Raw genomic sequence first — 24,199 nt, 5'->3', positions numbered from 1 at the left:
CTGCAGCCCGTGGAGAGGGAAGCCCAGGCTGGAGCAGGTTTTTCCTGGGTAGGACTCGTGGCCCCTGTGGGGGACCCACGCCGGGGCAGCTCATCCATGAGGGACTGACCCCATGGAGGAGTGACCCACGGGACAGCAGGTTGGGAAGAGCTGCTGCCCGAGGGGTGGACTCACGCTGGAGAGGTCCATCAAGGACTGTCTCCCGTGGGAGGGACCCCAGGGCAGCAGGGGAAGGACTCCAACTCCTCTCTCTGAGCGGCAGCAGAAACAACAACTGACTGCAACCCCCATTCCCGTCCCCCTGCACTGCTGGGAGGGAGGAGGGAGAACATGGAGGGAAGGAGGGGTGGGGGGAAGGTGTTTTTAAGACTGTTTTATTTCTCACTCTTTGGTTCTTATCCTGTTAGCAATAAATTTAAGTAATATCCTCACTTTGAGTCTGTTCTGCCCATTGCAGGTAATCAGCAACTGACTCTCCCAGCTCTTATCTCAGCTCATGAATCCTTGGCTGTGTTTTCCTCTCCTCTGTCCAGTTGCAGAGGGAGAGTGAGAGAGTGGCTTTAGTGGGTACCTGGCATCCGGCCAGGGTCGACCCGCTCCAGGAGAACAGTCTGGGTTATTCCTGCCTCAGGCAAAGGCAAACCCACCCGTGGGATTGATGTTGCTCAAGGACACGAGTGCACTTGGTGGTTGATGTGGGAGAGTGGGAATTCCTGTGTGTGCCTTAATGGGATTTGATTTGGGGTGAAAATAGCCAATGAATTAAATCTGATGTTAAGAACTAACCAACACTTCTGTGGTGGCTACGTGTGCATCACCTGAGCACCTCCCAGCATCGACCTCAACCACAAGTGTTCTGGGGATCTGAGCCTTGACTTCCCTCGGAAGGAAGGAGGAACTTTGATCAAACTGAACAACAATTGAACAGTGGAGTCAGAACTGACTCCAATGTGCCACACGCAACAATCCAACACCTCCCACACAGCTTTCCTGTTCCCAGGGATGGAGGCCAAAGTCATGGACTGAATGAATTCAACAAACAATTTTTGTGGACATTTTATGACCATTTGACAGAGGTGTTCCACACACTATGGGAATGATGTCTGTATTTATATCTACCAAATAGATAAATAGGAAATGTGATGGGGAATTGGGAAGTGTGAGAACTGGCATGACATCATTGGTATGGGGTAAGGGGTGGATATTGTCCTGTTTTCAGCTGGGAAGGAGTTAATTTAGTCTCAGTAGCCATTACAGTGCCATGTGTTGGATTTGGAATGAGAATACTGTTGATAACACACTCATGTTTGGGGTTTTACTGAGTCGTGATAATCCTAAGTCAAGGAATTTGGTTTTGGTTTTGTTTTATGTCCCCTGCTCTGCCAGTGAGAAGGTTCCCAAAAGAAAAAAGCTGGGAGGCAGCAGAGCCAGGACAGGTGACCTGAAATGGCCAAAGGAATATTCCACACCATTAGACATCATGCCCAGTATATGAACTGGGGCAGTTACCTGGGATGGGGGGCTGATCTGGGCTTGGGAAGGGGGGCCTGGCATCAGTCAGGGGGTGGTGAACGATTGCATTGTGCATTGTTTGGTACTTTTTTCCTTTCCATTTAATCATCATTACTCTGATTATTCACTATATTATTATATTTTACTTTGTTCTCAATTATTAAACTGTTCTTATCTCCACCTGCAAGTTTTTCCCTTGATTCCTCTCCCCACCCCACCGGGGGTGGGGGGGCTGTGAGCGAAGGGCTGGGTGGTGAATAGTTGCCAGGGGGGCTTAAACCAGGACAAAGAGCTACAGAGTGAGGTTGCAGGAAGGGGGCCCATGGCACCGTCCACAGCCAGGCCTCCAGGTATAATCCTGGAGGGCCTGATCTGTGGCCTGGTTTTCTGGACCCCCTGCTCAAGGTGCCCCAGGGCCATTGTCACACACCAGGCCCTGGAAACCACTGTTCCCAGCACTGGTCTGTCAGCCACCTCTGAGAGGTGGTTTGTTCCTTCACAGAGGGACATCAAGTGACGGGGCCAGAACTCCAAGAGGTCCCAAGACTTTGTCCCCTCGGGCACAGCCTGGTCTGTGCCACCACGGGCTGGGAGGACACACGTTGTGCTGAGGCCCTGGGGCCTCGTGGCCTCCTGGCACAGCCCGGCAAGGCTGGGCACTGTCACCCCCTTGTCCTTCCCTCAGCGTCACCCCCATCCCAGTGCCCTGGCAGAGCCCTGAGCAAGGTGAGAGGGACAGGATCTGCCTTCCCCGGGCTGGGGGTCAGGGCTGGACCTTTCTGCTGCCTCCAGCCGAGCCAGGCTGTGCTCAGCACCTGAGCTGCTGCCCAGAGCCTTTGCCTCCCTGCACTCACGGCCTCCAAGGATCTGCTGGAGAGTCCCTGGGGAGGCTTTGTCAGGAATGGCCCTCGGGGGGCTCCTTAATGCTTCAAGAGACCGCAGGATTTTCAAAGTACTTTTCATTTTCTTTTCCACACTGAATCTCTGAGAGGTTTGTGCAATCATCTGCAATTATCTGCTTTAACCAGTCCCCTGAGAGCCTGTGTCAGTAGTGACACTCACTGGGGCTCATTAATTCTTTCAAGGAGTTCAGTTTTTAGGGGGACTTTGGGTTTTGCTTTTGATACTGAGAGGTTTGTGCAATCGTGGCCCCCAGTTATCTCCTCCAAGGGGGTCCATGAGGAGCCTGTTTTGGGAATGGTCCTCAGTTGCACCCATTAATGCTCTGAGATACTTTCAGTTTCTCTTTGGCCCATGAAAGGTTTGTGCAATCTCCTCTCAATCCCTGAGGTTCAAAGGCTCAGCACCAAGTACACCACGGGGCTCATTGAGATAAATCAGGTCCTAATAAACCATGGAACTTCTGTGATTGCCCTCTAATCTAGGAGGGTTACTTAAGAAGGTTGCCTATGTAGTTATGGAGAAAGTTCAAAGAGCTTCTAACAAATATGCATTCCTACTTTAAAGGGTGTACTTTATTACTTTTCTCTTTGAAGAAGAAATGATTGCAGCGTTCTCGAACTGATCTTGATCCAGGGTCTCTCCTAAGGAGGTCTGGACTATTTGGAGAACTGTCCCTTGAGGTCTGACACAGTGTGGACAACCTTGCTCCACATCTCCCCAACCCCATCATGTCTCTCATCAGTCTCCTGGATCCTGCTCTGCTCTCTGCTCACAGAACCGGCTGCACACAGCACAGAGGGGTTTTTCTTCTTTCTTTGCAGCAATCTGAAAGCCCCAAGTTTCACCTTTGGTAACAGACACTCCTCAGCTGTGAGCCAATCCCCGCTGCCACCAATGGGGTTCAGCTCCCCCAGGGCAAACCCGTGCGAGAAACGTTTTAGACGAACAGGAACACAAATAAAGAGTTGGCACTGGGGGGGCACTTAGGGATCCTGGGGGGTACTTGTGGGTCAGTTTGGGGTACGGGAAGCATTTTGGGACACTTGGGCGTCCAGGGGGGCACTTGGAGGTCGGGGGAGGGAATTTGAGGGCACTTGGGGGTCTGGGGACACTTGGAGGAACTGGGGGCATTTATCGGGGCTCTGGGTGCGGGGCATGACGGGAGTTGTAGGCACGGGTACAATGGGCTCTATGGGGTCGCAGGGCATGACGGGAGCTGAAGTCCCAGAAGTGGCTCTAAGGGGCACTTCGGGGTCCGAGGGGCCATTTATGGGTCCGAGGGGCCACTTTGGGGTTCTCGGGGCGCCCTTGAGGGCACCTCAGGGGTCGGGGAGCCTGTGGGAGGCACTTGGGGGTCTGCAAACACAGCTGTAACGGGGCTCAATGGGGCGCGGAGCATGACGGGAGTTGTAGTCCCTGCCTTGACTTTCTCGGGGCTCTGTCACCCCCTTGTCCTTCCCTCAGCGTCACCCCCATCCCAGTGCCCTGGCAGAGCCCTGAGCAAGGCGTGAGGGACAGGATCTGCCTTCCCCGGGCTGGGGGTCAGGGCTGGGCGCGTTGCTGGGGGTCCCAAGCAGGGGTCAGGAGACCCATCGGGGTGTGAGGGGGCTCTCAGGGATCCCGGACGGCGCCGAAAACGGGTCTGTACGGGCCGCGGAGCATCATGGGAAGTGCAGGCGCGGCTGTGATTGGCTCGTGCCGCGGGGCACGATGGGAGCTGTAGTCCCAGAGTGGTTTAACGGCTCTTGAACAGACTGATACCCGCTAGAGCAGAAGAACTTCTTCCTGAAAGCCAATGTGGTTTCAGAGCCAACAGGAGCCCCACAGACATGGGGTTTGTTCTCAGACAACTGCAAGAGAAGTGCAGGGAACAGAACAAAGGTCTCCATGGAACCTTTGTTGAGCTCACCAGGGCTTTCGATCCTGTGAGCAGAAAAGGTCTGTGGCAGATTTTGGAACGTTTAGGTTGTCCCCCTAAGTTCCTTAAAATAATCATCTACTCCACGAGGATCAGCACGGCCAAGTCAGATATGGCAATGCACTTTCTGAGCCCTTTCTAATATCCAATGGTGTGAAACAAGGCTGCGTTCTTGCACCAACCCTATTCACAATCTTCTTCAGCAGGATGCTCCAAAGGGCCACGGCAGACCTCGATGATCAGGATGGTATCTACGTTTGATATCGTAACCCTGGAAGCCTTTTCAACCTAAGGCGACTGAAGGCCCACACTAAGACCTTAAACCATCTTGTCCAGGAGCTGCTTTACGCTGACGACGACGCCCTCGTGGCTCACACAGTGACAGCTCTGCAGCGTTTAACATCCTGCTGTGCTGAGGCTGCTGAGCTCTTTGGGCTGGGCGTCAGCTTGAAGAGGACACAAGTTCTCTATCAACCTGCACCTCAGGAAGGCTTCCATCACCCCCACATCACCATTGGCCAATCAGAGCTCAAATCAGTCCAGCAGTTTAATTACCTGGGTGGCCTCATCTCCTCGGGCGGTGAGATTGACGGAGAGACAGACAACAGGTTAGCAAAGGCATCGAGAGCTTTCGGAAGGCTCCATCAAAGAGTCTGGGAAAATAAACACCTGAAGAAAAGTACCAAGATCAGTGTTTACAGAGCCATTGTGCTGTCTGCTCTCTCATATGGGTCCGAACCGTGGGTCATCCACCGCCACCACCTGCGTCTCCTCGAACGCTTCCATCAACGCTGTCTCCGCACAATCCTAAACATCCCCTGGTCAGATGATGTGACCAATACGTCTGTTCTTGAGCAAGCAGCAGTCACAAGTATTGAGGCCATGTTGCTGAGAACACAGCTGAGCTGGGCAGGGCACGTCTCCAGGATGAAGAACCAACCACCGCCTCCCGAAGGTCCTGCTTTATGGTGAACTTGCCACCGGCTGCTGCAAGAGAGGAGCCCCGAAGAGGAGATACAAGGACTGCCTGAAACAACATCTCAGCCTTGGCCATATTGATCACCATAAGTGTTTTACTCTGGCCTCCAATCGGGATGTCTGGAGACACACCATCTATAACGCTGCTGCTTCCTTTGAGAGCGCAGCAGGATCACCATCGAAGAGAAAAGACAGCGCAGAAAGAATCGTGTCTTGCCGACCCCATCCAAGGAGTCTCTGCTGTACCTTTTGCAACCCATCTTGTCTATCTCGCATTGGCCTCTTTAGCCACCGGTGTGCTTGTAGCAAATGTGGGGAGAGCCCTTCCCAAATCTTCGTTGGCGAAGCCCGGCCATGCTGATGGTGATAAAGTGGTCTGTGAGTTTGGTGAGTGTGCATGCTTTATGGAGCTATCTTCATGCACCCAGCACACTGAATGAAGTCATGTGGGCTTTCTAACCCAAAAAACTGGTTGGAGAGTTTGTTTCCCAGTTTTTGGTGCCAGAACTTGATGGAACCCAAGGGACCCTGTGACACTGTGGGGGCTCAGGGAACCAAAGGGACCCTGTGACACTGTGGGGACTCATGGAACCAAAGGGACCCTGTGACACTGTGGGGGCTCAGGGAACCAAAGGGACCCTGTGACACTGTGGGGGCTCAGGGAACCAAAGGGACCCTGTGACACTGTGGGGGCCTCGTGGTGCCCAGGGCTGAGGAATCCCGTGGGTGCAGGTGGCTCAGGGAGCAGCTGCAGTTGGAGCTGTGGGATGAGCTCTGGGTAAGTGGCCTCAGACAAAAGGCCCTGAGCTGCCAGCCTTGTTGCAGCCAAGGGAGAGGACACTTGGATACAGGGCAGGAGCCCAGGACTCAGCAGGAAGAGGCAGACCTTTTTATGCTTGTGCCTCAGTTTGATGAAACTGAAGTGTTTTGCTAAGGAGGATGAGTTAAAAGGAAAACCAAGTTCTTCCCTCTAAGCAATTGTAAATCCAAAATTAAGAGGCTCCAGTTGAGGAAGTATGGAGAAAGAAAAAATAACAGCCCTTTTTGAAAGGATATATGTGTGTTGGCAGAACAACAAAAGAACACAAAACCAACAAAACAGTAATCCTGTACCCAAAAATCCCCCTCAAAAAGTAAACAGTTCAATAATCTCTGCCTTTTGGTGCAATTCTAACCATGGCCAGCAGGGGGCGCTGTTGGATCTCGGGAGGGGGCGGGGCCTGCAGTGCTGGTGTTGGCCAGCAGGGGGCACTGTTGGATCTGTGCAGGGGGCGGGGCCTGCAGTGCTTGATGTTGACCAGCAGAGGGCACTGTTGGATCCCTGGGGGGCGGGGTCTGCAGTGCTGGTGTTGGCCAGCAGGGGGCACTGTTGGATCTCTGGGGGCGGGGCCTGCAGTGCTGGTGTTGGCCAGCAGGGGGCGCTGTTGGATCCCGGGGGGGCGGGGCCTGCAGTGCTGGTGTTGGCCAGCAGGGGGCACTGTTGGATCCCTGGGGGCGGGGCCTGCAGTGCTGGTGTTGACCAGCAGGGGACACTGTTGGATCTGTGCAGGGGGCGGGGCCTGCAGTGCTGGTGTTGGCCAGCAGGGGGCGCTGTTGGATCCCTGGGGGCGGGGCCTGCAGTGCTGGTGTTGGCCAGCAGGGGGCGCTGTTGGATCTGTGGAGGGGGCGGGGCCTGCAGTGCTGGTGTTGGCCAGCAGGGGGCACTGTTGGATCCCTGGGGGGCGGGGCCTGCAGTGCTGGTGTTGGCCAGCAGGGGGCACTGTTGGATCCCTGGGGGGCGGGGCCTGCAGTGCTGGTGTTGGCCAGCAGGGGGCACTGTTGGATCCCTGGGGGGCGGGGCCTGCAGTGCTGGTGTTGGCCAGCAGGGGGCACTGTTGGATCCCTGGGGGCGGGGCCTGCAGTGCTGGTGTTGGCCAGCAGGGGGCACTGTTGGATCTGTGCAGGGGGCGGGGCCTGCAGTGCTGGTGTTGGCCAGCAGGGGGCGCTGTCAGAAGATGAAAATGGCGGCTTCCCCCCTCCGAGAAGGGGAAGGAAAAGGGGAAAAAGAGGGAGGGCTGTTCCTACGAAACTCACCCTGCCTGCGGCTGGCCCTGGCTGGGATTTCCCCCCTTCCGTCGCTGGACACACGCTGCTGCCAACACGGGAGTGGAGGAGGGAGAGGGCGACCTCCTCCCCCAAAGGTTCCCCTGCAGATGGGTCAGGTCACTCCAATAAAATCAGAGCAGATCTGAGCTGGGGGCAGAACAGGCCACAGGCAAACCGGGGCCAGAAAACAGCCAGGTGACCAGGCCGGAAACAAAGTGAACTTCGGACCCCTCCTACACACCTTGCCTGAGTCAGGGCACAAGTAAAGTGCCTCCTGTTTAGGAGGAGAGAAAAAAAATAACTCATCACCCCTCCCCACAGTCTGCGGAGGGCCATCAGCTGGGAATGTGGATCTGCTAGCTAGTTCCTTTGGGGGTTCAGTGACCCCGGGCAAACACCTTCCCCCTCCCTCCTTCAACATCTTTCTTTTACAGCCATGCAGGGGAAAGAAAAATTCCCTGCTTGGTTTTTTAGAACACGTAAGCCTATGACAGCTTGTAGTGTGAGGGAATAAAAGCCCATGGGGTTCTTTGTTGGAGATCCCTCCTTGGAGGCACCAGCTCAGGCTGTTTCTGTGTTCCTGCACCAGGGATAAATTGTTTTCCTGTTTTTAAGACATCAGAGACTCTTCCATGGGAAAGCTGGGGTGGAAGCAGTGAGGAAACCTGGTCTGACTGTGAGAGTGGGGGTGTGGGGAGTCACAGGGGATCCATTGGGTCACTGGAGCTGCTGCTGCTGGGAAGGGGCCTGAGTGTCAGCAGTGCCAGTCTGGGCTGGTGGGAGAGTGACAGTCAGGGAGTCTTGGGAATGGTGAGCCTGGGAAGTTCCCTTAAGAGTGTGAGGGGGATCTGGTGTGCAGAGACCCCCAGGAGCCCCCTGAGCCGCTCTGCTCATGGTGGGGGTGCGGCCAGAGAGGCACCGGGTGTGCAGGGGCTGGAGAGGGGAGGGGACAGGGACACGGGGACACAGATGGACATGGGGACACACAGGGACATGGGAACACACATGGACGTGGGAACACACACATGGACATGGGAACACACACATGGATGTGGGAACACACATGGACATGGGGACACACATGGACATGGGAACACACCTGGACATGGGAACACACCTGGACATGGGGACACACATGGACATGGGAACACACACATGGACACGGAGACACACACATGGACGTGGGAACACACATGGACATGGGAAGACACACATGGACATGGGAACTCACATGGACATGGGGACACACATGGACGTGGGAACACACATGGACATGGGGACACACATGGACATGGGAACACACACATGGACATGGGAACACACATGGACGTGGGAACACACACATGGACATGGGAAGACACAAATGGACATGGGAAGACACAAATGGACACAGAGAGCATTTGCTTTGCATCAGGGGTTTATTGATCATTCCAAGGAAATTCCCAGGGCACCCAGGGGATCAGGGGGGTCCTCCAGAGATGATCATCTCCTCATGCCACTGGAGGGAGACAGGACATGGGTGTCACCACCACTTCCAGTCCTGAAAGACAGAGCCCAAAATGGGACCCCTGGTGTCCACCGGCACATGAGAGGGGCCTTGTCCTGACCCTCTCTCTGCAGGGACCTGGGGCAGAAGAAGGGAATTGGAACCCTGGATATACCTGGGACAGGACTTGGCTCCCAAGATCCATGGGGCCCCCAGAGCCTCTCACCCTGGATGCCCTGAAGTCTCCCAGAGCCCCTCCCTGCCCTCACGGTGACCCTGAGGGTCTGCAGAGCCCCCTGAGTGCAAGGAAATGCTTGGAGGCAGCTCTGTCCAGCTCACCTGGACATGGATCAGGGACAGCCCACTTCGTGTCCCTCTGCTTTCCCCAAGCTCTGCCCACCCTGCAGGGCTCAGGAATCCCCCACGACCCCCTCCAGGACCCTTTGTGGGGAAGAGGACCCTCCACTATTTCTCACCTGGACAGGCAGCTCCACCTGGTCAGCCACGGGGGGCTGGGAAGAAAGGCAGGGTTAGAGATACACTGGGGTGTACTGGGGCATACTGGGGCACACTGGGATGCCCTGGAGCCCTGTGGCCATGACAGGGGAGGGTCTGGGAACAGCAGAACTTGGGATACCCACCTCAGACCTCTTTGCTTGACTGGCTTTGATCTCTCCCTGTGGAGAGACCGTGAGGTGTCACTGGGCTGCCCCTAATTCCAGTAAGGGATTGGAGGGCATCCTAAGGCGTTAAACTGGGCGAAACTGGGGACCCCGACAGATGGGGACAGGGGTGTCAAAGGGACTGGACTGTGGGGGATGCAGGTGAGGAGGAAGGAATTCCAGTGGAGGGGACACGGGTAGCAGGGGAAGGCAGAAGTGGCAGGGAACAAAAATCAAGGAATTGGATGGGGTGTCAAGGAGGGGGATTTGGGGACACCACTGTCCTGGGCAATGGGAAAGGGAAAGGACTGGGGGAAAAGCAGGGAGGAAATGGATGGGAAATGATGTCCTGAGTGTATACTGGGGTGCACTGGGATGGATGGGATTACAGTGGGGGCCCGGAGAAAGAGGCCTCCCCAGGAAACACTGGGGTGCACTGGGCTGCCTTGGACGGTCGTGGCCATGAGAGAGGAGGGTCTGGGCCCAGAACAACTCCTGGCACCCACCTGGCCATTCGTCTCTCCCCTGATGATGCCTCCCTGTGGAGAGACAGTGAGAGGTCACTGGTCACTGGGGTGTCCCCAGTCTCAGTAAGGGATGGGGGGACCAAACTGCCCCCCAGTTCCCACACTGCATGTCCCCCAACTCCAGGACTTACCAGGGTGCAGGAACCCCAACCTGTGTTGATGATGGTCTGGGGAAAGAGAGCAAAGGGTTGATCAGGATTGGCCATTGTGGGCCTGTGGGGGGACACAGGTGTCCCCACCCCACCCCGCCCATGGATACCCCCTCATATGAGAAGGAAAATCTGCAGGAACCATGGAGATGCTCATGGATGGTGAAAGGGAGATGCCAAGACAAGCGTTTTCCTGCTCACCACCAGGATCCAGTCCTGCACCAGAGCCGAAGTCAGGGCGAGGAGACCCGACCCTGAGCCCATCCCTGAACCCATCCCTGAAGTGATCCTGCTGGGAAGGGGGACCCATCCAGGCATCTGCTGGGGGGCTCAGCAGGATGGTGAAGAGCAGGGCCACGCTGAGCACAGCGACCTTCATCTTCCTCTGGGCCTGGGCAGCGCTGGCTGAGGCTGCACAAGGGCAGGAGCACATTTATCCCTGCCGGGACTCCTCCCTGCCCCCTCCCCGAGAGCCCCCGGGGCAATGCCCGGCTGGGCACAGCCCCCAGCCCTGGCCACAAGCCCAGCCCTGGCACAGAGTCCATCCCGCCTGCGGCACCCATCCAGCCACCTTCCCCGGCATCCCTCCAGCTTCCTGCACGGGGCAGCTGCCCCTGGAAGGGCCCAGGCCCCTGGGGGTGCCAGGGGGGTGGGCAGGGAGCTGAAAGCAGCTGCATACCCTCTGGGGACAATCCCACAACAACACAATCCATCCTCCCATGTCCTCCTGCCCATCCCTTCCCACAGCTTTCCCTCTGGGACACCCCAGGGCTGAGCCCAGCCCCAGACTTGAAGTGTCTGATTAGTTTTCTCACTCCAGCCCCATGGGGAAAGGAGAGGGCTGGCACCGACCAGGATCCAGGAAAGGATCCCTAGGTGGGAGAACAGTGGGGGACCTGGGCAGTGGGAACAGCCCCGTGACTGGGATCTCCAGGCACTGGAGGCACTGGGGAGCACTGGGCAATGTTGGGCACCTGGAGACAAGGGGGAGGCTTGGGGAATTGCTGGGGTGTGGCAGTTCCCAGATCCAGCCCACCCCATTTCCCAGCCCTGCGGGCCCCAAATGGGTCCAGTCTCCAGCCCCAGAGCCGAGCCAAAGGGTAAGATTCTCTGCCCTGGCCCTCCCTGTTCCTCTGCAGGCCATTTCTCTTTCCCACTCTGCTCTCATGAGTCCCATTCCACAGTTCAGTCCTTTCAGGGGGGCTGTGCCCCCAGTGATGCTTTTCAAAGCCCAAGGGAGGCTTCCACTCCCCATTCCACTTTTGCACTGGCCAGATGGGACTGCTAAAGGGCAAGTGAGCCTTCCTGAGCAATCCTTTGCTCTCCAGTCACTGATCAGCTGATGGAAGGGAACCAGGAAGCCCCGGTGGGTGTGATATTGTCCTTGGCCATCTGTCAGAGTGGCAATTGGCACATTGGTTGCCCTTTGATCCCACACAGCCCAGGAACCCTCAGGGCCCCTTTCTGAGGCTGGGCTGACCCTGTTCCTGCTCAGGGGATTGATTTCTGGGGTTTGTTACATTTCCTCCCTGCCTTGAGCAGGGTCAAAAGTCAGACCAGCCCCTCTCCCCTGCCCAACAGACACTGGAGCAGGAGTTCTCCTGCACAAATGCTTTTGGCCTTTGCTTTTCCTTCCAGTTTCTGGACCTGAGCTTCCAGTCTCCAGGGAGCTTCCCCATCCCACACCCTCATGGCCAAGCCCCAGTCCCACAGACAGAACCCCAGGCTGACACGTGGGCTGTGCCACCAGAGCCTTTCCCTGGAGCAGGAAAAGGTCAGCTCTTCCTGGCTGAGACAGTGGTCGGTAGGAGAGGGGAAGACATCCTTAAACGCTGGGACATGTGCTGAGACACAGCCCCGAGGGAGGCAGTGGGGTTCCCACTCAGCTCCTGCAGCTGACTGGCCAACCCACCTGCCCTGGGAGCCTCCCAGCCTGCCCAGCTCCTTAACCCCAGGCTGTTGGCACATGTTCAGTTGGTGTCCAGTGCCCTGCCCCTGACTGGCATCTCCAAGGCAGCCTGGGCCTCTCCTGCGTCAGTGTTCCTCAGTGATGACCCTGTGGGCAGCTCCTTCATTCCTGTCCAGACGAATTCAGCACACCAATGATGTCACGGCACATGTGCCTCTGGGCAATAATCCCCCCCTGGCACACTCTGGTCTCTAAGAAATGGGGCAGAAAGCAGAAACAGTCCAGAGGAAAATCTTCCCGGGCACTGCCGCCTCCTTGGGCAAGTTCCAGAGCAAATAGTCAAGGCAGTTGCCTGGAATGTTTCCCCAGCTGCCCCACAACAGATCTGTTCTGGCCCCACAGTGCCCTGGAAAGAGAGAAACCCAACCCTTAACAAATGCCCCGGAAGGTCACACAACAATCAGCCATTGACAGTTCTCAGGAACCACTTCTCAGGGTATTTTTACTTCTTTGAAGCCGTGATGGGCGTCTGTATCATGGTGGGAACAAACCCAGGGACACCTGGGATTGCCTGCGGATCAGGCAAACCTTCCTCTGCCTTCAGAACCCAAAACAGGTTTTCATCCTTTGATCCCCAGCTTGGGACTCCTAAAAATACTTCTCTTCACACCCTCAGTACGCAGAGCACTAAACCAGAGCGTTATTTTCCTGTCCCACGGGCTGCTGGATGGATTTGGAAGTGGATGGAGATTGGGAAGCACAGCTTGAATGACTGTGGCACATATCAGACAGAGAATGAGTTTCCAGAGGAACCATGGCACCCTGTTTGAAGATCAACAGGGGACTGGGAGACACAGGAAATGGGACACAGGTGTCTGAGCCAACCTGGGAAGGAGGGATTTCAACTAGGAAAGACATGGGAAGGGCAGAGTCCTGGAGAGCAGCCAGGCAGCAAGACAAGGCTCCAGTGGGGAAACTTCCAGGAAGGTCCAGCAGCCCAGGGAGTGGCCCCAAGGCCTGACAAGGGGGTGTCCTCTGGCAGCCCTCCTGGCAAACAGACCCTCTCCAACACCTCAGTGAAGTGCCTGGAGAGCAAAGCCCGAGGCAGGGAAACAAACACAGAGATTTGGAGATCCTGTGCAGTTGGAGACCTGGATCTCCCAGAGAGATGGTGGGATGGCTCCAGGGTTGGAGTGTTGTCATGAACGGCTCCAGGGGTTTTGGCAAAGCAGGCCAGGAAGGGGAGCGGTGGAGTCGCCCCTTCTGGAACAGAAAACCAGCCCTGAGGAGTCTCTGACCCAGGAGAGCAGTGAAAAGAAATGGTGGAAGAAAGCCTTTCCCATGGTCAAGGGGGATCTGGGTTGAGATCTCCTGGGCAAACTTGGCATCCACAAGTCCGTGGGTCCTGTCAGATGCATTTGGGAGCACTGAGGGTGCTGCTGGACACCACAGGGAGGCCACTGCTGGTGATCTTTGAAAGGCTGTGTCAGTCAGGAGAGGGGCCTGAGGGCTGGATGAGAGCCAGTGTCATCCCACTCTTCCAAAAGGGCAAGAAGGACCCAGGGAGCTGCAGGCCAGTCAGCCCCACCTCCATCCCTGGAATGGGCTGGAATGGCTCATCCTGGAGGCCGTCTGAGCACGTGGATGACAGGAAGGGGATCAGGAGTGGTCAGCATGGATTCACCAAGGGTTGACCCACCCGATTGCCATCTAGGATGGCCCAGCTGGCTGGCTGGAGGAGAGCAGAGCTGTGGGTGTTGTGTGCCTGGAGCTCAGCAAGGCTTTGGGCGCTGCCCCCACCTCTGGGCTCCGGCCTGTCCTGAGGGCAGCAAGGGAGCCCCAGGGCTGTGGGGTGCCCCAGGACCTGCTCCTGCCCGTGCCCCCAGCTCTGCCCTGCTCTGCCAGGCCTGGGGGAGCCCAGGTGTCCAGGCTGCCTTGACCTCCCCCATTCCCAGACTGCCCAGATCAGACAGGGCTGGAAAGCCCCGGGATTGCTGAATGGCTTCCTGCTGCCTCAGGCCATGGGCAAACAGGGCTTATCAGAGGTGCTGGGAGGGACAAACACCCCTCCTGCTGGCAGGGGAGCTCTGTTTGCCCAATTAGCTCCAAGTGGCTGCCTGGGGACAAGGGCCCCTTCACCCTGTCCCCCTGCATGGCCACATCCTGCCCAGGGCCAGCACTGGCGAGGGCCCAGGGCCATGGACAGACACTGTGTGGGGACAAGGGCCTGTGGGGAGCTGTGGCCAAGTCCCAGCCAGGGACAGAGCTGGACTTGGAGCCTTGTTGGGGTTGGGGTCCCTTGGAACACCCCCCGTGTGGGGCAGCTCTGCAGAGCGGGACCCAGGTGATGTGGGTGGCCCCGGGTGTGACAAAGGGAGTGGCAGAGGAATCTTCCCCCCTGGGCTCTGCTCTGGGGCTGGAGACTGGACCCATTTGGGGCCTGCAGTGCTGGGAAATGGGGTGGGCTGGATCTGGGAACTGCCACACCCCAGCAATTCCCCAAGCCTCCCCCTTGTCTCCAGGTGCCCAACATTGCCCAGTGCTCCCCAGTGCCTCCAGTGCCTGGAGATCCCAGTCACGGGGCTGTTCCCACTGCCCAGGTCCCCCACTGTTCTCCCACCCAAGGAGGGGGATTTTCCCAAATCATGTGCAGTGGCAGCCCCTTCCTTCCCCATGGGGCTGGAGTGGAACAGGGACAACTGTGGACAGACATGCTGGTCTGGGGCCTGGCTCAGTTCTGGGGTGTCCCAGAGGGAAAGCTGTGGGAAGGGATGGGCAGGAGGACATGGGAGGATGGATTGTGTTGTTGTGGGATTGTCCCCACAGGGTATGCAGCTGCTTTCAGCTCCCTGCCCACCCCCCTGGCACCCCCAGGGGCCTGGGCCCTTCCAGGGGCAGCTGCCCCGTGCAGGAAGCTGGAGGGATGCCGGGGAAGGTGGCTGGATGGGTGCCGCAGGCGGGATGGACTCTGTGCCAGGGCTGGGCTTGTGGCCAGGGCTGGGGGCTGTGCCCAGCCGGGCTTTGCCCCGGGGGCTCTCGGGGAGGGGGCAGGGAGGAGTCCCGGCAGGGATAAATGTGCTCCTGCCCTTGTGCAGCCTCAGCCAGCGCTGCCCAGGCCCAGAGGAAGATGAAGGTCGCTGTGCTCAGCGTGGCCCTGCTCTTCACCATCCTGCTGAGCCCCCCAGCAGATGCCAAGGTGAGGCCCCCATGCCACGGGCGTGGGCTCAGGGCTGGGGATGCTCCTGCCTGCAGGAGAGCAGCTCTGCTGCAGGATGGAATCGGGGCTGTGATCCCAAAACTCCTTGCCTTGGCCTCTCCCTCTGCCAGTCCAGGGGATCCTCAGCTCTCCTGGACCTCCAGTGCTGGGCACTGCAGATGCTCCCTCCCACTCTTCCCCCTCTTCACTCCACCTCCACTGCAAATCTCCCTCTGCCCAGAGCCCCAGATGCTCAGGGAACCTGACCAGGGAGGTCCCTCACAAGGGAGGGCCACTATCAATTGCTGGGAGGGCCCCCACCTCTTTCTTTTTATGGTGCTCCCAAATCCCACCCTCTTGGGCCTCCTGTCCCATCCTTTTTGGTCCCCTCAGGCATCTCCTCCCCAGGATCTGCTCTATGTCCTACCCAGGGACCCCAAGCATCCTCCCACTGATCATTCCCAAACTTTTTCTTTCCGTCTTCCCCTCAGACCTTTGCCTTTCACCCAGGCCACTGCCCTGGTACCTCCCAAGACCATTCCTTGACTCCCTCTCCACTCCCAACCATCTCCCAGTGCCCTCATTTTTGTCCTCCTCCATCCTCCTCCTCCTGTCCCCATCAAGCCTCTCCCTTGCAGTCCCCCCATCCCTACACTTGAATTCCTTTCCCCTCCCCTGCATCCCACACGGTGCCCCTTCAACACCCCAATCCCAGTCCCCTGGGCTCCCCAGTTCCCCCCAGTTCAGCATCTTTGGGTCCCCCCCGATGTCCCCCCACCCTCCCTGCAGGCCCTGAATTCCCCTGGCTCTCCTTGTCTCCATCCCCACCCTGGGCCCTGCAGGCACAGGGCTTGCAGGTGAAACTGGGTGCAGTGGGACTGGGGGGAGCAGAAGGGATTTTCCCCCTCAGACAGGAGGAGCCCTGGGCTGGGGGGGCTGGGGACACCCGTGTGCCTCCCCCAGCCCCACAGGGGTCAATCCTGAGCAACCCTTTGCTCTCCTTGCCCAGGCACTCTTGGCAGGAACCCAAAATGATCTGCAGGAGGTGAGTGGGCCGGGGGGACTGGAGGGCATCCAGTCTGGGAACTGGGGGACACTTTGGTCCCCCCATCCCTCGCTGGCACCGGGGACATCCCAGTGACCAGCCAGGGCTCCTGGTCTCTCTCCAGATTGGTTTAGTGGACGTTGGGATCCTGATGACGGCTCAGGTGGGTACCAGGAGTTCTGCCTGAGTCAGGTCTTTGCCTCACATGGCCATGACACTCCCGGCTATCCCAGTCTGCCCCAGTATACCCCAGTGCACCTTCCCCAAGGATCCCATTTCTTCCCCCAGGCTCCCAATACATCCCACTGCCCCCCAGTGTGTCTCTAACCATGCCTTTGTCCCCAGCCCCCTGTGGTTGAGGAGGAGGTGGGTCTTCTTCGTAAGAAACTCTTGGCTGCAGTCAGGATTCGCTGAGGTGAGCAGTGCCTGCAGGGAGAGGGGTCAGGACAAGGCCCCTCTCGTGTTGCAGTGGCCTTTGGGGGTGACAATTTGGGCTCTGTCTTTCAGGACTGGTGGTGACACCCGTGCCCTGTCCCCCTCCAGCGGCATGAGGAGATGATCATCCCTGGAAGAACCCCCTGATTTCCCTCAGAGCCCAGGACCATTTCCCCTGAATGATCAATAAATCCCTTCAGCAAAGCTACTCTGCTTGATCTTGTGTGTGTTCCCATCTCCATGGGTGTGTTCCCATCTCTGTGTGTGTTCCCATCTCCACATGTGTGTGTTCCCATCTCCACATGTGTATTCCCATCGGCATGTGTGTATGTTCCCATCTCCATGTGTATGTTCCCATCTCCATGTGTGTGTGTTCCCATCTCCATGTCTGTGTTTCCATCTCCACGTGTGTGTTCCCATCTCCACGTGTGTGTGTTCCCATCTCCACATGTGTGTTCCCATCTCCATGTGTGTGTGTTCCCATCTCCATGTGTGTGTTCCCATCTCTGTGTGTGTGTTCCCATCTCCACGTGTGTGTTCCCATCTCCATGTGTGTGTTCCCATCTCCACGTGTGTGTGTTCCCATCTCCATGTGTGTGTGTTCCCATCTCCATGTGTGTGTTCCCATCTCTGTGTGTGTGTTCCCATCTCCACGTGTGTGTTCCCATCTCCATGTGTGTGTTCCCATCTCCACGTGTGTGTGTTCCCATCTCCATGTGTGTGTGTTCCCATCTCCACGTGTGTGTTCCCATCTCCATGGGTGTGTTCCCATCTCCACGTGTGTGTTCCCATCTCCATGGGTGTGTTCCCATCTCCATGGGTGTGTTCCCATCTCCATGCCTGCATTCCCATGTCCCTGTCCCCTCCTTCTCCAGCCCCTGCACACCCAGTGCCTCTCTGACTGCACCCCCACCATGATCAGAGAGGCTCAGGGGGCTCCTGGGGGTCTCTGCACACGAGATCCCCTTCACCCCCTCCATGTGCATCCTGAGCAGTGCAGGTTGGGGCATCATGGAATGTCCCTGCTGGGGGCTGGGACAGGCAAGGGGCACACGGGGCAGCCCTTGGAGCACCTGGACCTCCCCTGTGCTCTGGGAGGGATGGAAAGGGGATCAAAGGGGCCAGCGGGTGTCAAATGCCCCCAGATCTCAAGGGCCAGGCTTGGGGCTGAAGGGATGGAGAGCAGCCCTGCATCCAAGGCCGTGGGGACAGTGGGGGATGAAAAGCAGGATGGGAGCCAGCAGTGGGAGCTCACAGCCCACAACCCCCCGTGTCCTGGGCTCATCCCACAGCGTGGGCAGCAGGGGAGGGGGTTCTGCCCCTCTGCTCCGCTCAGCTGAGACCCCCCTGCAGTGCTGCCTCCAGCTCTGGGCTCCTCTGGCTGTCTGCAACGCACCCACCCGCAATGGCAACGGCTTGGGGGGATTCCCCTGCCAGCCCTGGCATCTCCTGCAGCTCCATGGGCTCCTCAGCACAGCAGAGACACGCACCTCTTGGGGCACTTCCAGAGGAGGCCACCAAGGGGATCCCAGGGCTGCAGCACCTCTGGGATGGAGACAGGCTGAGAGAGTGGGGGCTCTTCAGCCTGCAGAAGAAAAGCCTGTGGGGAGACCTCCTTGGGGCCCTCCTGTACTTCAAGGCAGCTTCTTAGAAACATGTGGGCAAAGGGTTCAGTAGGGCCTGTCACAATAGGACAGGGGGTGAGGGGGTTAAACTGGGAAAAAACTTCTTCATCTCAGACCTGCCGTTTACACCCACGGCATTCAGCACTAAACCAAACCATCCCTGTTCTTTGCTGTTAGTTCTTGATTTTTGCTAGGATTCTGTGATTCATGGCTTGTCTTGGTAGCTTAGGTGGTGCAGTCTTTCTTGGAATAAGCAAGAAGATCAGTGCCAAAGGAGAATCTGTCTTTGGGAAAAGATTATTCGGTCCTATTTTGGCAAATATCAGTTCAGTGCTTGCCATCCGTAGCATAAAACCTGCTGTGGAATTTGAGGCCAGGTGTCCAAAGAGGCCTGTCCAGTGTGGTTTCAGAGCCAACAGGGGGACCACAGACATGGGGTTTGTTCTCAGATAACTGCAAGAGAAGTGCAGGGAACAGAACAAAGGTCTCTCTGGAACCTTTGTTGAGCTCACCAAGGCTTTCGATCCTGTGAGCAGAAAAGGTCTGTGGCAGATTTTAGAATGTTTAGGTTGTCCCCCAAGTTCCTTAAAATAATCATCTCACTCCATGAGGATCAGCACAGCCAAGTCAGATATGGCAATGCACTTTCTGAGCCCTTTCTAATATCCAATGGTGTGAAACAAGGCTGCGTTCTTGCACCAACCCTATTCACAATCTTCTTCAGCAGGATGCTCCAAAGGGCCATGGCAGACCTCGACGAAGAAGGTGGGATCTACATCCCATATCGTACCCATGGAAGCCTTTTCAACCTAAGGCGGCTGAAGGCCCACACTAAGACCTTAAACCATCTTGTCCGGGAGCTGCTTTACGCTGACGCCGACGCCCTCGTGGCTCACACAGTGGCAGCTCTGCAGCGTTTAACATCCTGCTGTGCTGAGGCTGCTGAGCTCTTTGGGCTGGGCGTCAGCTTGAAGAAGACACAAGTTCTCTATCAACCTGCACCTCAGGAAGGCCTCCATCACCCCCACATCACCATTGGCCAATCAGAGCTCAAATCAGTCCAGCAGTTTAATTACCTGGGTAGCCTCATCTCCTCGGGCGGTGAGATTGACAGAGAGACAGACAACAGGTTAGCAAAGGCATCGAGAGCTTTCGGAAGGCTCCATCAAAGAGTCTGGGAAAATAAACACCTGAAGAAAAGCACCAAGATCAGTGTTTACAGAGCCATAGTGTTGTCCACTCTCTCATATGGTTCTGAATCATGGGTCATCCACCGCCACCACCTGCGTCTCCTCGAACACTTCCATCAACGCTGTCTCCGCACAATCCTAAACATCCCCTGGTCAGATGATGTGACCAATACGTCTGTTCTAGAACAGGCAGCAGGCACAAGCATTGAGGCCATGTTGCTGAGAACACAGCTGAGCTGGGCAGGGCACGTCTCCAGGATGAAGGACCAACCACCGCCTCCCGAAGGTCCTGCTTTATGGTGAACTTGCCACCGGCTGCTGCAAGAGAGGAGCCCCGAAGAGGAGATACAAGGACTGCCTGAAACAACATCTCAGCCTTGGCCGCATTGATCTCCATCGCTGGTCTACTCTGGCCTCCAGTCAGGAGATCTGGAGACACACCATCTATAACACTGCTGCTTCCTTTGAGAGCGCTCACAGGATCACTCTCGAGGAGAAAAGACAGCGCAGAAAGAATCGTGTCCTGCAGAATATACCACCTAAGGAGTCTTTCTGCTGTGCCTTTTGCAATCAGATATGTCTATCTCGTATTGGCCTCATTAGCCACCAGTGTGCCTGTAATAAATGTGGATAGAGCCTTCCTAAATCTGCGTTTGTGAAGCCCAGCCATGAGGGGGTAGGAAAGGGTTGTGGGGGCACCATGGAGGCTCGAGGGGATCAACATGGGGGCATTTAGGGCTTAGGAGGCATTTAGAGGTCCCGAGTGGGCCCTGGGGACACTTGGGGGGCCCTGAGGTGACAATGGCGGAGCTCAAAGGGGCTGCGGGGCAGGACGGGAGTTTTAGTCAAAGAAACGGCTAAAATGGCGCGGCTCCAAGGCACCGCCCCCAGCCCCGTTCCCGGGCGGTGATTGGCTGAGCGCAGTGACGGGCGGGCGCAGCTGCCAATGGGAGGCGGGAGGCGGGAAGCGGTGGCTCTGAGGGGAGGGGGGAGGGCGGCGGATTTTGGGGGGATTTGGGGACTTTGGGGAGTTTTGGGGGTCCCTCATGACCCCCCACAGCCTCCCGGGACCCCCCTGGCGCCTGTTGGCCGTGAACGTAAAGGAGGAGAAGTCAGATGAGCCCTTCCCCCTGCGGTTTCCTCCCGGGACCCCCAAATCCAACCGGACCCTCCCCAAACAAGGGCGGGAAGGGAAAGGGGTCCCGGAGGCGCTGCCCGCGCTCCCTGGGGGCACTTCTGTGCTGATGCCCCTTGGTTGTTGTGTCTGCAGGGACTGGAACAGGGATGTTTGTCCCAGGAAAGCGCTGCTCCATCTCCGAACCACCCCTGCTCCTCTCACACCTTGTTCTCTCTCTTTGCCCAGCAGTCCCTGGGTGGCTCCAGAGCCCTCCGGCTGTGGGTGTGTGACACATTCACATCAGCCCCTGCTCTCCTGGGCTCCTACACACGCCAGCCATGAGCTGCTCCTCCGTGATCTTGCTGTCCCTTCATAAACAGATCTTTGAAAGTGTTGCTGATTTAGAAACTGAACCTCTCAAGGCCCTTCCCCATCTTCGTTGCCTCCTTTGGAAAATCTCTAAGGGCTCAATGTCTTTATTTTATTGTGTCCCCCCAGACTGCCCCAATGGTGCAGGTGAGGCCGCCCCAGGGCAGAGCAGAGTGGGACAATCCCCTCCCTGGCCCGGCCGTGCTGGGCCTGATGCCCCCAGGACAGGGTTGTCCCTCCTGGCTGCCAGGGCACTGCTGGCTCAGGGCCAACTGGCCACCCACCAGGACCCCCGAGGCCCTTTCCTGGCACTGCTCTCCAGCCTCTCATTCCCTGCTCTGTCTGTCCATCCGTGGTTGCCCCATCCTGGGGGTAGAATCCAACACTTCCCCCTGTTGAACTCCCTGTGGTTGGTGATTCCCAGCCCTCTGATCTGTCGAGGTCTCTCTGCAGGGCTTCCCTCTTCCATGAGGCCCCTCAGTGTCCAAATGCTCCCTTTGTTCCATGAGGTTCCCAGGGTCCCTTTGGCTCCTTAAGACTGCAGTGTGACAATGTCCCCTTAATTCCATGAGTTTCTGAAATGTCTCAGGGCTCCTTTGGTTCCAAAAGGCCCTGCCATGTCAAAATGGCCCCTTACTTCCATGAGGTTCTGCAGTGGCCCAGTTTTCCTTTGCTTCCATGAGGCCCTACAGTGTCACAATGGACCCTTGATTCCAAGAGGTTCCAAAATATCTCAGGGTTCCTTTGGTTCGGTGGGACCCACCAATGTCACAATGGCTCCTTGGCTCCATGACTTTCCATAGAGTCCCTGAGTTCCTTTGCTTCCATGAGGCCCTGCAGAGTCCCAGTGGCCCCTTGATTCCATGAGGTTCTGAAATGTCACAATGGCCCCTTGATTCCATGAGGTTCTGAAATGTCACAATGGCCCCTTGATTCCATGAGGTTCTGAAATGTCACAATGGCCCCTTGATTCCATGAGGTTCTGAAATGTCACAATGGTCCCTTGATTCCATGGGGTTCCACACTGTCCCAAAATTGCTTGGGTTCCATGAGCCCTTGGAGTGTCACAGGGGACCCTGTTTCTCCAGGGGAAGAGGGACAGCACAAGACACACAGACACCAACTCTAAGGAACAAGTGTGTCATTTCTCCATAGTGCAAAAGAGCAAAGAATTACAAAAGGATAAGCTCAGTAATGCACCTCATCGTTCCTACAAAGAGTGCCTGGAGTGATGAGAAAAGATGCATCCTCAGTTCCCCTCATCCGTTCCCCTCAGCCAGGCCCGCACGGCAGCGGGGGAGCCCCGGTCACAGCCAAGGGTTGGAGAACCCCTCCTGGGGAAGGGAAATCCACTCGTAGGGGAGAGCTCCATCTCTGCTGGGAGGGGGTCCAGCTTTCCTGTGCTTGAATAAACAAGCTCACAGAGCTATGTTAATTTGGAAGGTTCATCCAGAGGCCAACTTTGGCTCAGGGGATGTTGTTCAGGCCTCAGTGCTTCAGCTGCAGAGCCTTGTGGAACCAAGGGGCCGTTGTGACACTGTGGGGCCTTGTGGAACCAAAGGGACCCTGTGATACTGTGGAACCTCATGGAGACAAAGGAACCCTGGGACACTGAGGAACCTCTTGGAATCAAGGGGCCATTGTGACATTGCAGGGCCTCTTGGAATCGAGGGGCCATTGTGACATTGCAGGGCCTCTTGGAATCAAGGGGCCATTGTGACACTGTGGAACCCAAGGAACCCTGGGAAACTGTGGAACCTCATGGAATCATCAGGGCAATTGGGACACTGTGGAACCTCATGGAACAAAAGGGTTTCCTTGTGACACTGTGGGGCCACATGGAACCAAAGGGACCCTGTACCTGTGTCTGATGGACACTCGAGGCCCATTATCCTGGCTGATTATGGACTCTAATGGGCACCAACACAGGATCAGTTCCCCATGGACATTTCCCACATTCTGAACCACTCTTACCATTGTATAAGTTTGTTATTTTAGCTTCTCTAATGACCTTGGATGTTCAAGTATATCCTCAACAGACAGAAAACTGGATGTATATCCAGACGTGAGACAAAAAACTGCTCAAGCAGAAGTGGGAAGGACTTTTGTCTCCCAACGTGGCTGTGGAAGCTCCGTGGGGAGACTCCCAAATTCCCTGTATGGGAATAAAACAGCTCTGGACACAGAGGAACCCACTGTCCTGGACAGTGCAGTGAGCAATGAATCTGCTGCAGGTAAAGCTGCAACAGAATCAGAACCTCTATAATGAAAAACATTAAATGGTTTATCTTTTTATATTTATAGGACAATGTTTCCAGTATTGCAGCATGGTTATTTACCCCTGGATTAGCCAGCTGTCCTAACAGGGCCTTGCAACTAACACAAAAGAAAGAAAAGAGACCAATGTCCCTTTTCCCAAGGGCTACTCCCATACAACACACAGAGAGCAAATGCCACCTGACCCTTGGAAGAGAAACTCACCCCGAAAGCTAATGCAGGCTGTGACACTGATAACAAACAGCAGGAACTGCTGGATTTGTTCTGTTTCCCACTCCTTCAAATGAAAGCATTCCAATGATGGGACTTCCAACACCAAACATGGACCACTCCAATGGTCTCCCTCCAACTGGAGTGATGCTCCTTTTGGAAGGAAAAGCAGCCCAACCTCCCATAGATCCACAAATCCTCTTCATGGTCACTCCCCTGGGGTTAAGTGAAAGAGAGAGATCTGCTTGTGTCATAGTTTGAGACCTCCAAAATCCAGTTCTTGAGTCCAAGCCCCCCTCCCGCATCTCAACCCTGTGTGAGATGGGTTTTCCAGACACCACACAAGACTCAATATGGGGGGAAAGGGGATTATATTACAATGCACTATACAAATAAATATTACAATACATCATATACAATCTTAACTATCTCTCCTATAATAAATCAGTATTTACAATGGATCAATCTCTTCTCCCTCCAATAAAAGTCCAGAAGGGAAAAGGAAAGATCCTTTCCACTCTCAGAGCAGCAGTGTCTCTAGGGCAGCAGTCTCTCTTCTTCCATGCAGCAGCTGTAGCTGGATCTCTTCCCATTACACACAAGGGG

General features: G+C 56.3%; 2 long non-coding RNA genes across 2 annotated transcripts in view; both read right to left on the bottom strand.

Annotated features, from left to right (window-relative positions):
• The window catches only part of LOC127461319 (uncharacterized), a 29,409-nt gene extending 24,407 nt beyond the window's left edge, over positions 1-5,002 (bottom strand). The window contains exon 1 of the long non-coding RNA XR_007900030.1: positions 4,889-5,002. This is a non-coding gene — a long non-coding RNA (uncharacterized LOC127461319). The remainder of the gene's footprint in view (positions 1-4,888) is intronic.
• A 3,793-nt stretch (positions 5,003-8,795) lies between these two features.
• LOC127461313 (uncharacterized) lies at positions 8,796-10,084 on the bottom strand. Its single transcript, XR_007900023.1, has 4 exons — positions 10,051-10,084; positions 9,524-9,559; positions 9,359-9,394; positions 8,796-8,936 (listed from the first exon to the last, which is right to left on the bottom strand). It is a non-coding gene; the product is annotated as an uncharacterized LOC127461313 (long non-coding RNA).
• Between the last annotated feature and the right edge of the window lie 14,115 nt (positions 10,085-24,199).

This window comes from Manacus candei, unplaced genomic scaffold (assembly GCF_025592945.1).
Source record: "Manacus candei isolate 608988 ecotype Guabito, Panama unplaced genomic scaffold, ASM2559294v1 h1tg000099l, whole genome shotgun sequence".
In the NCBI taxonomy this organism is placed as follows: Eukaryota; Metazoa; Chordata; class Aves; order Passeriformes; family Pipridae; genus Manacus; species Manacus candei.
This window is presented reverse-complemented; position numbering and strand designations above follow the sequence as displayed.